The 8,813-nt window shown below is 41.0% G+C and overlaps 1 protein-coding gene across 16 annotated transcripts in view; it reads right to left on the reverse strand.

The window, feature by feature from the left end:
* Window positions 1-8,813, reverse strand: part of Carf (calcium responsive transcription factor) — a 52,852-nt gene that overhangs the window by 42,119 nt on the left and 1,920 nt on the right. For 15 of the 16 annotated variants that reach the window (XR_013044135.1, XM_042260291.2, XM_042260288.2 and 12 more), the window contains exons 2-3: window positions 5,896-6,059; window positions 3,709-3,816 (exon numbers count right to left, since the gene is read on the reverse strand). The gene's annotated coding sequence lies outside the window, so the exon portion shown is untranslated. Of the gene's footprint in view, window positions 1-3,708; window positions 3,817-5,895; window positions 6,060-7,796; window positions 7,979-8,813 lie in introns of those variants that run through there. The other variant, XM_076550317.1, reaches the window with a different exon arrangement.

The raw sequence follows: 8,813 nt of genomic DNA on the forward strand, positions 1-8,813 counted from the left end.
AAAATGAGCAAAACCTGAAAGTGAACATCTGAAAGAATATATAGGAATACATTTAAGTATGGGGGTGAAATGTCTATATTCAGTAAACCCATAATACATTACTAAAACCAAAAACCTAAGTAAGTGGGAAAATTATACTAAGGTCATGGAAAATACTGTTGTAATGCCAATATTACTCAAAGCAATTTATAGATTCAGTATAACCCCTATTATAGGATTCCATGCATCTGTCAACTGAAAGAATATCCTCAAGTTTATATGGAAAAATCTCAAGGGATTCTAAAAATCCAAATGACATTGAAAAAGAACAAAACTGGTCTCACTTCTAAATTTCAAAACTTAGCATAAAATTATAAAGAATGGAGCCACATTATTATTATTATTGAGCCATAGAAAGATTGGATACTGGTAAGCTACCACACTGATGAGACTGAAAACCATGCTAAGTTAGAAGCTAGGCACAAAAGGTCACATATATCGTTCCATTTAGATAAAATATCTCGTATAGGTAAATCCATAAAAAGAACAGTTTAGGGAAATTACAGGTAGGGTGTGTATGAAAATACTGTAAAACCAGAGGTAGCCTTCCATACCCTACAAGTGTTCCAAATGCCACTGAGTTGTTGATTTTACAATGGTTAGTTTTACTAGGTTGTGCTGAAATATGCCTATTATCCCAGCACTGGGAAGGATGTGACAGGGAGATGATGAATCAGAGACAGGAAATGAGAAACTGTGAACAGGGACTGGATATTTTTGATGATACTAAGGAACTTTTCTAGATATGAAGATGATATGGCAATATTAATATTCATGGATGAAACCACATCATGCCATAATAAATGACCAGGATTTGTTTAAAAATTGATCGAAGTCTGAGAGAAAGGAGTGTGATTAGATAGAGCTAGACATAAAACAAGGTCAGCCTTGAGATGATAATGTGAGCGCTCACAAATGGCTTTAACGCTGGCTTTGTGCCACTATTCTGCTGCTATGTATTTTGAAATTTCCCTTCAGTAAGTTATAAAAACTGGATAGAATCTGGGGCCAACCTGACAAAGCCTCTATCACAATACAAGACTTAATCATACCTACCTCACATCAAGCAAACAAACAAACAAACAAAAAAAAACGAAAACAAGGAAAAGCAAAACCCTGAGCAAACTGGATTTACTAGATATACTTAGACCTCCATTCCAGCCAGGAACTGTGGTGTACACCTAAGCTCTCTGAGATGGACAGGTCCACATTCAGCTATATGAGACCCCATACTGCTGTGGGATAATCCTTCTGTACACTGTGAATATGCATTACTCTCATTGGTTAATAATAAAGTTGATTGGCCTATAGCAAGGCAGGAAAAAGTTAGGCGGGACAATCAAACTGAGGACTGGGATGAAGAAGGGCGGAGTCAAGAGAAATGTCAGAGAGACACCCAAGAAGCAAGCAAGATGCTGGAGGACAGGTAAACCACGAGCCATGTGGCAATACATAGACTAATAGAAATGGGTTCATTTAAATGTAAGAGCTAATTAGTAGTAAGCCTGAGTTACCGGCTGAGCATTTTGTCATTACTATAAACTCTGTGTGTTTATTTGGGACTGGGTGGCCGGGACAGGAAAACTCTGCCTTGTTTACACTGTACCAAAAACAAAAACAAAAAACAAACAATAAAAACCCATTCTACTCTGAATGATTAGAGAACCAGGACTTCAAGTACTAGCCTTGTGTCGTCATGAACAGGGAGTATCAGGCCACAGGTACAACTGAATGAAATTGCAATGTTTAGGCCCTCAGAAAGCAAATGCGAAATATTTCAGTATAGACAAGTTCAAAAGAGCTATCATATCTGACAGTGACTACAGTGTGGGATATCTGAAAGCTGCTAAGGGTAGGTCTTAAGTATTCCTGTTTTTATTCTATGAATATTGGTGTTTTGCCAGCATATATGTCTGTATGATGGTGTCAGATCCCCTGGAACAGGAGTTACAGACAGTTACAGAGAGGCCATGTGGGTGATGGGAATTAAACCCAGGTCCCCCGGAAGAGCAGCCAGTGCTCTTAACCGCTGAGCCATCTCTCCAGCCTCGTAAGTATTCTTAAAACAAAAAGGCTGATAGGGGCTAGATTGATGGCTCAGTAATTGGGAGTACTATTCTTCCAGAGGACCTGATTTTAATTCCCAGCATCCACATTGGGTGGCTTATGACCACCTATAACACAAACTCCAAGGAATCTGATGCCTCTGGTCTCCAAGGGTACCTACCACAAATGTACAATTGTTTTTATACACACAGAGACACAGAGACACACAGACACACACACACACACACACACACACACACACACACAGAATTAAAAATAAAATTAATTTTAAAAAGATATACCGGCCAGGTGGTGGTGGCACACACCTTTAATCCCAGCACTTGAGAGGCAGCGGCAGGCGGATCTCTGTGAGTTTGAGACCAGCCTGGTCCACGAACTGAGTTCCAGGACAGCAAGGGCTATACGGAGAAACCCTGTCTCAAAAAAAACAAAAACAAAACAAACACACACACACACACACACACACACACAAACAAACAAAATGAAAAGAGAGAGCGAGAGTGAGGCGGAGCGATGGCTCAGTGGTTAAGAGCCCTGGCTGCTCTTGCAGAGGACCTGGGTTCAGTTCCCTGCACCCACAGGTCAGCTCACAAACCGCCTGTCACTCCACTTCCAGGTGATGCAATGCCCGCCCCTGACCTCCACAGGCACCAAGCATGCACATGATACACACATTATACATGTAGCCAAAACACCCGTACACATAAAATTAAAAAATAAATATTTTGCAGAGCGGTGGTGGCGCACGCCTTTAATCCCAGCACTCGGGAGGCAGAGCCAGGTGGATCTCTGTGAGTTCAAGGCCAGCCTGGGCTACCGAGCGAGAGCCAGGAAAGGTGCAAAGCTACACAGAGAAACCCTGTCTCGAAAAACCAAATTAATTATTTTTTAAAAGAATGAGGAAAAAGGCACAAATTAATATCAGAAACAAGAAGAGACTAACTAAAGTAGACATTAAGGTGACGATATTATGGACATGTTCCTAGAAGAAAAGAAAGCTTACCAAACAAACTCCAGAACTATAATGGCTGCACAGTCCTATACATGTTTAAAAACACTGAAAGTGAAAAATCTTCCACAAAATGAATATCCAGGTAAGACATTTTATAAGAAAATTTTTAGAAACCAAGTAACTATCATCTTGCTTAAACTCGTTGAAAGTAAAGAGAGATTACTCCTAATTCATTCTATAGGGAAAGAGAACTAGTTTTAATTGTTATATTAATCATGGTTTCTAGCTTTTGTTATGACCCTTTGGCATCTTTGGAGTCCCACTGACCAGGGCAGGACTGCTCTGATCCAGACTAATCAATTCCTAGAGATATAAAAGATGTTCCCACCAAACCACCCTGCCTATGAAAACAAGCCCAAAGACGAGGCTCCTGTAGCCACCTTCATTATGAGCTCTGACCCTCTGGGGCATCGTTCCCCAGCTTCAACCACCCCAAGGCCAGCGATCAGCCAATACACCCAGAGTCCAGCGAGTTCATTCAGTTTCTGACGGGAGCCAGCTTAGCCGGCATAGGCCTCTTTGCCCACTCTCTCTCTGAAAGCCAGCGCGAGGCTCTTCTGCGGCTTCTGCCCCGTCTACCTGGCACCAACCTTGGCGGTGCGTTCCTTGTGTGGCTCTTCATAGCGCACCATGCCTCGCTCCTTCTGAGACCTGGGAATAACAGGCTATCTTTTCTTCATCTGTTGGCCTCACCATCCCTGAACGGAAAAAAAAAAAAAAAATCATGGACACACGAATGCCAAACTCCCAGAGGAAATCACAGCGAACAAACTCAGCAATGTCTAATTTAAAAAGTCCTCTGACTGGACTTCTGAGCCGGCTCGGTGGGTATAAAGGTGCCTGCTGCCAGGCCTGATGATTCACGCTTGATTTCTGGAACCCGGATGGTGGACGGAGAGAGCCAAGTCCTGCAAGTGTTGTTCCCTGGCCTCCACATGTGCACAGTGGTGTGTGCTTGAATGAGCACACGCATGTGCACACACATATGTGCATGTGAACACACTAAATATGTCAGTAAATAAATGACAAACTTAATTATTCAAGTCTCTGATACTGGGCTGAAGAAGCGGCTCAGCACTTGTTGCTCTGCTTGACCCAGGTTTGGTTCCCAGCTCCCACATGGCAGCTCACAACAGTCTGTAACTCTGGCTCCAGAGGACACAACACTCCTCTGGCTTCTCAGGCACTCTACACACATGATGCACAGATACACATGCAGGCAAAACACCCACACATGAGATAAAAATAATCAGTCTAATAAAGCCCCCGCATCACTAAATTCAATTAATCCAATTACCACTAAGAAAGAAAACCAGTAAGAAACCATGAACTTACAGCTTCTATTCCATACTTACTGAAAGTCTTTTAAATTTAAATGGATTTTTATTACATAAAACTCACACATTTATAAAAAGAAAACTATATGCAAAATACATCTGCTATACCATCCCTTTGCATTCTGAATCTGATTCTTTGGAATAGTTTTCAACTTAGAGTATCTGGTGTCCATGTTAAGGTCATTGTGGCCACAGATAGAACAGATTTTTTTTTTCCCCTGGTTTTTTGTAACAGGGTTTCTCTGTGTAGCACTGTCTGTTCTGGCTCTTGCTCTGTAGACCAGGCTGGCCTCGAACTCACAGAGATCTGCCTGCCTCTGTCTCCTGAGTGCTGGAATTAAAGGTGTGTGCCACCACCACCTGGTAAATAGATATTCTTATTACAGCTTTGGATGTATTGATAAAATATGGCTGATACCTTCCTTCATCCATCTAGAACTTTTCCTTATAGTTACTAGGTTTCAATGAACTCAGAGAGTGTTCTTAAATCTTTAAGCCATGGACACCCATTTTTCAAAGATTTGAACACCAGACAAACAAATAATCTCAATAAACAAATAATCTTCCTCCTTTTTCTGTATCTCTGCCAACATTTGTTTGCTTTGATTTTAGCCGTAGTTTTAATTTAATTTGAATTTCCCTGATGGTGAAGGATGCTTGTTGAACATTAAAAAAAAAACAAACAAAAAAAAAAAAACCTAGCAATTTGTACTTTTTCTCTTATGACCTCTCTGTTTAGTTCCACTCCAAGACTTTTTAATTGGATCATTTGGGGTTTTAAACAAATATTTATTTATTTTTGGTGTTTAGTTTCTTGAGTCATCTGTATAGTCCAGACATCAGCCTCTGTCAGATAGACAGGCAGTCCGTACATAAATTGAAAGCAGCTATGACTGCATACATGAAGACCTGCACAAGATTAAGCTACACAAAGTCCAGGAACGGAAGGAAGTGAGTCAGGAAGTTCCACCCACAACTGGGAACAGTTGCAACTGATGGGTCCTGTGGGAGGGAGTTACTGTCCTGCAGGGGTTTGACCTTGAGATGTTACTCATGCTCCAGTAGATGGCCTGTACTCATCCCCACAGCATACACACCACGGCACTAAGATGACGCAGTGGGTTAAAAAAGGCGGGGGTGAGAACTGGAATGGAGGGGATGGGAATGGGGTGAGAACTGGAATGAAGGGGATGGAATGGGGTGAGAACTGGAATGGAGGCGGTGGGAATGGGGGGTGGATTTGGTAATTTGCTTTGTTAAAACATAAAAAATCAAAAAACAAAAAGACAACAGATTAATTTTAAAGAAACAAAATGTTGTTTTTTGTTTGTTTGTTGTTTTGGTTTGGTTTGGTTTTGGTTTTGGTTTTTTGAGACAGGGTTTCTCTGTGTAGTTCTGGCGCCTGTCCTTGGAGGAACAAAGTTTTAAAAACGTTATTACCTTCAGGCAGTGGCTCAGGTTTCAAGTTCAGGTTCCCACATTCTGCCGGCCTCAGAAACGCCCTGTTGTGTTCTCTGACGGCCTTCCCTTGGAGCACTAAATTATAACAGCGCCCGCTGTGTTCACGTGAAAGCTGGACCTGCGTCTTCACGGCAGCATGGCTTCTGTAAGGAAACAGCAGTCGGTGTGTATTTTACTCTTCCACACACAAATAAACTGCTGAATTCCACTGTACACATTTCATTTATTACCAGGCTCATGTGGTAGGACCTTAGTCTACTCAGTTGAAAAGAGCTGAAGTCTGACTGCCACTTGTGTCCCAGAACAGGTGACTTAACCCTTGTCCTGCTTCTTTATCTAACCATTCGATGTTTATTTCAAGCCCAAGGGTCCATAAAGGAAGAAAGAGTTCTGTAGCCACACACTCTTTTCCCTCAGTGAAAATAATTTACCAGTAGGGCATCTTTGGGAGCCGCAAGAAGCTTTAAAATAAAGTTTCCATAGCTACATCCTCCAACCCTACAGCTGACAGATGTGCCTCGTAAGCAGAAGTACCAGGACTGGGGAACAGAAAGAAATAAGTGGAGGACCAGAGTTCAGCTCCTAATGCCCATGGGAAGTGGCTCCCAGGACCTGCAACTCTACCCCGGGGTGTGTGGCACCCTCTTCTGGCCGCTGTGGGGACTGCACTCATGTACATAAACCACAAACAAGACCCACACACCACATATACAAATCACTCAGAATCAAAATCTTTTTAAAAAATAAAGGTTTGGAAGAAACTGTAGAGTTATTATTTCTGTGTTTTTACTCTAGAAAGGCTGTCTGTTTACACATGGGGGATGCATGGTGGAGGACTAGAGATTAATCAAGACACAGATTCTTCTCTATAAATGGCATTACTTGGGATATGGATGTTTGATTTTTGTTCAACAGCAAATTTATGTGCTCAAAGATTTAAGTGTAATTTCTCAGGTGTACTTCCTGGGAAACTGTCACCATCAATCTTGTATTTCCCCCATAACCTTTATGGATTAAAATATATCCTTCAAAACTAATAATCTTAAGCCAGGTGTGGTGGTGGTGCCTGTCTTTAATCTCAGCATTAAAGAGGCAGAGGCAGGCAGATCCAACTTAAACTTTTTACTTTTTAGTAGAAAAGTGAAGGACTGTGTTTATAACAACTCTTACTTAAAGGTTTGTCTTCCCTAAAAAACGTCTATAATCTTGATTTCTACAGTTCTTACCCTGCACACACATACCCTTTTATTTCTTTGCTCTTTGTGAGAGCTTAAAAAATACTTAATTTTACACTGATCCCAAAGTGATTTTATTATCTGTTTAAAGGTAAGCCGAGCACAGTGGTGCCCTGCCCTCTTATCCTTGGTGGACACAATCTGAGCCCAGATGAATACCTGAAATCAAGGATTCCTAAAGTGAGTACGAACCAATGATGGTTAACTTATAATTAAGCAGGGAGATTAAAAACAAGTTGTAACAACATATTGTGGTAAAACTTCCGCGATGTGGTCTGTGTTGACTGTCCGTGTTACTAAACTAGCCTACAGCTTTTCTTCCCAAACTAAAAATTCCACTTTGCTTAGAGCACTTGAAAACGTCTCTCTGGCACAGGTGGGTTGCTACTGTTACCACCTCTGCACTTACTGTAACACAAAGGCTGATACTGACTTAACCACAGAGATTACTATTACCAATGGATGGGCAATAGAGTGAATACTCTCCCTGGACATGCTATCCCAGACAAGACATTATGTTACATAACGACACACAACCTAAAACTCATGAGTTATTTCTAGAATTTACATTTGATATGGATAGCGGGTAACTGAAGGGGGGAACACAAAACTAAGGATAAGAGAGAATTATGGTCATTCTCTTACGATCCCAGCACTTGGGCTGCAATGGAGCTCAGTAGTGGTTGCCTGGAGCACATAAAACCTTGAGACTAATTCCAGAACTTTAGATTCAGGTTCAGAGCAAGCAATGGCCAGATGTGGTAGCAGGCATGTGTAATTCCAGTATTCAGGGAGTGGAGGCAGGAGATCTCGAGTTCAAAGCTAATCTGGGGAAACACAGTGAATTCAAATCCATCCTGGACTACACAGAGAGACCCTGTCTCAAAACAAAACAAAAGACTGTAACAAAAAGAAATATTTTTCCAATGGTGGGGGTTCTCCAGATAACAGTGAGTCTTCCTGAGGACCACAGTAAGTGAATCCCAACAGTTTGCAGCACATATTAACGAAACTTAAAGAAACCAAGACTCGGGTTGGAGAGATGGCTCAGAGGTTAAGAGCATTGACTGTTCTTCCAGAAGTTCTGAGTTCAATTCCCAGCAACCACATGGTGGCTCACAACCATCTGTAATGAGATCTGGTGCCCTCTTCTGTCCTGCAGTCATACATGCTGTATACATAATAAATAAATAAATCTTTTAAAAAAAAAGAAACCAAGACTCAAAAGCATTAGCACTGCTGGGAAGCAAAACCAGAGAAAGACACCTAAGTCACTGTTGGAAGAAAAAAAATCATGCGGGGTAGTCTGAATTTTGCAAAACCTAATTTTCCTTAACTAAACATCTTAGCCAAATAAAAACATCTTTTAATGAATTCAAGATTTTTGCCTTGCAAATTGACATCTTTCCTTGAGTAATTCCAGCTCTGCATCTTCCTAATCACACGATTCCATTCAAATTAAGGTAAAAATGTATTGACTTTCAAGTACTGTTAATTTGATAAAGTCCAAATTAAGGAAAGTTTAAAAGGCTATTTAATCAATCATACGCTATCAGTAAGATTTCAATAGTTACACTTCAACTAAGGAACTTCAAGTTTCAGATGTCCCAGCTTATTTAATGTAAATCTTCAGCACTGTAATGACTTATCATCTTATCGAGC

The sequence above is a fragment of the Peromyscus maniculatus genome, chromosome 13 (genome assembly GCF_049852395.1).
Source record: "Peromyscus maniculatus bairdii isolate BWxNUB_F1_BW_parent chromosome 13, HU_Pman_BW_mat_3.1, whole genome shotgun sequence".
Classification (NCBI taxonomy): Eukaryota; Metazoa; Chordata; class Mammalia; order Rodentia; family Cricetidae; genus Peromyscus; species Peromyscus maniculatus.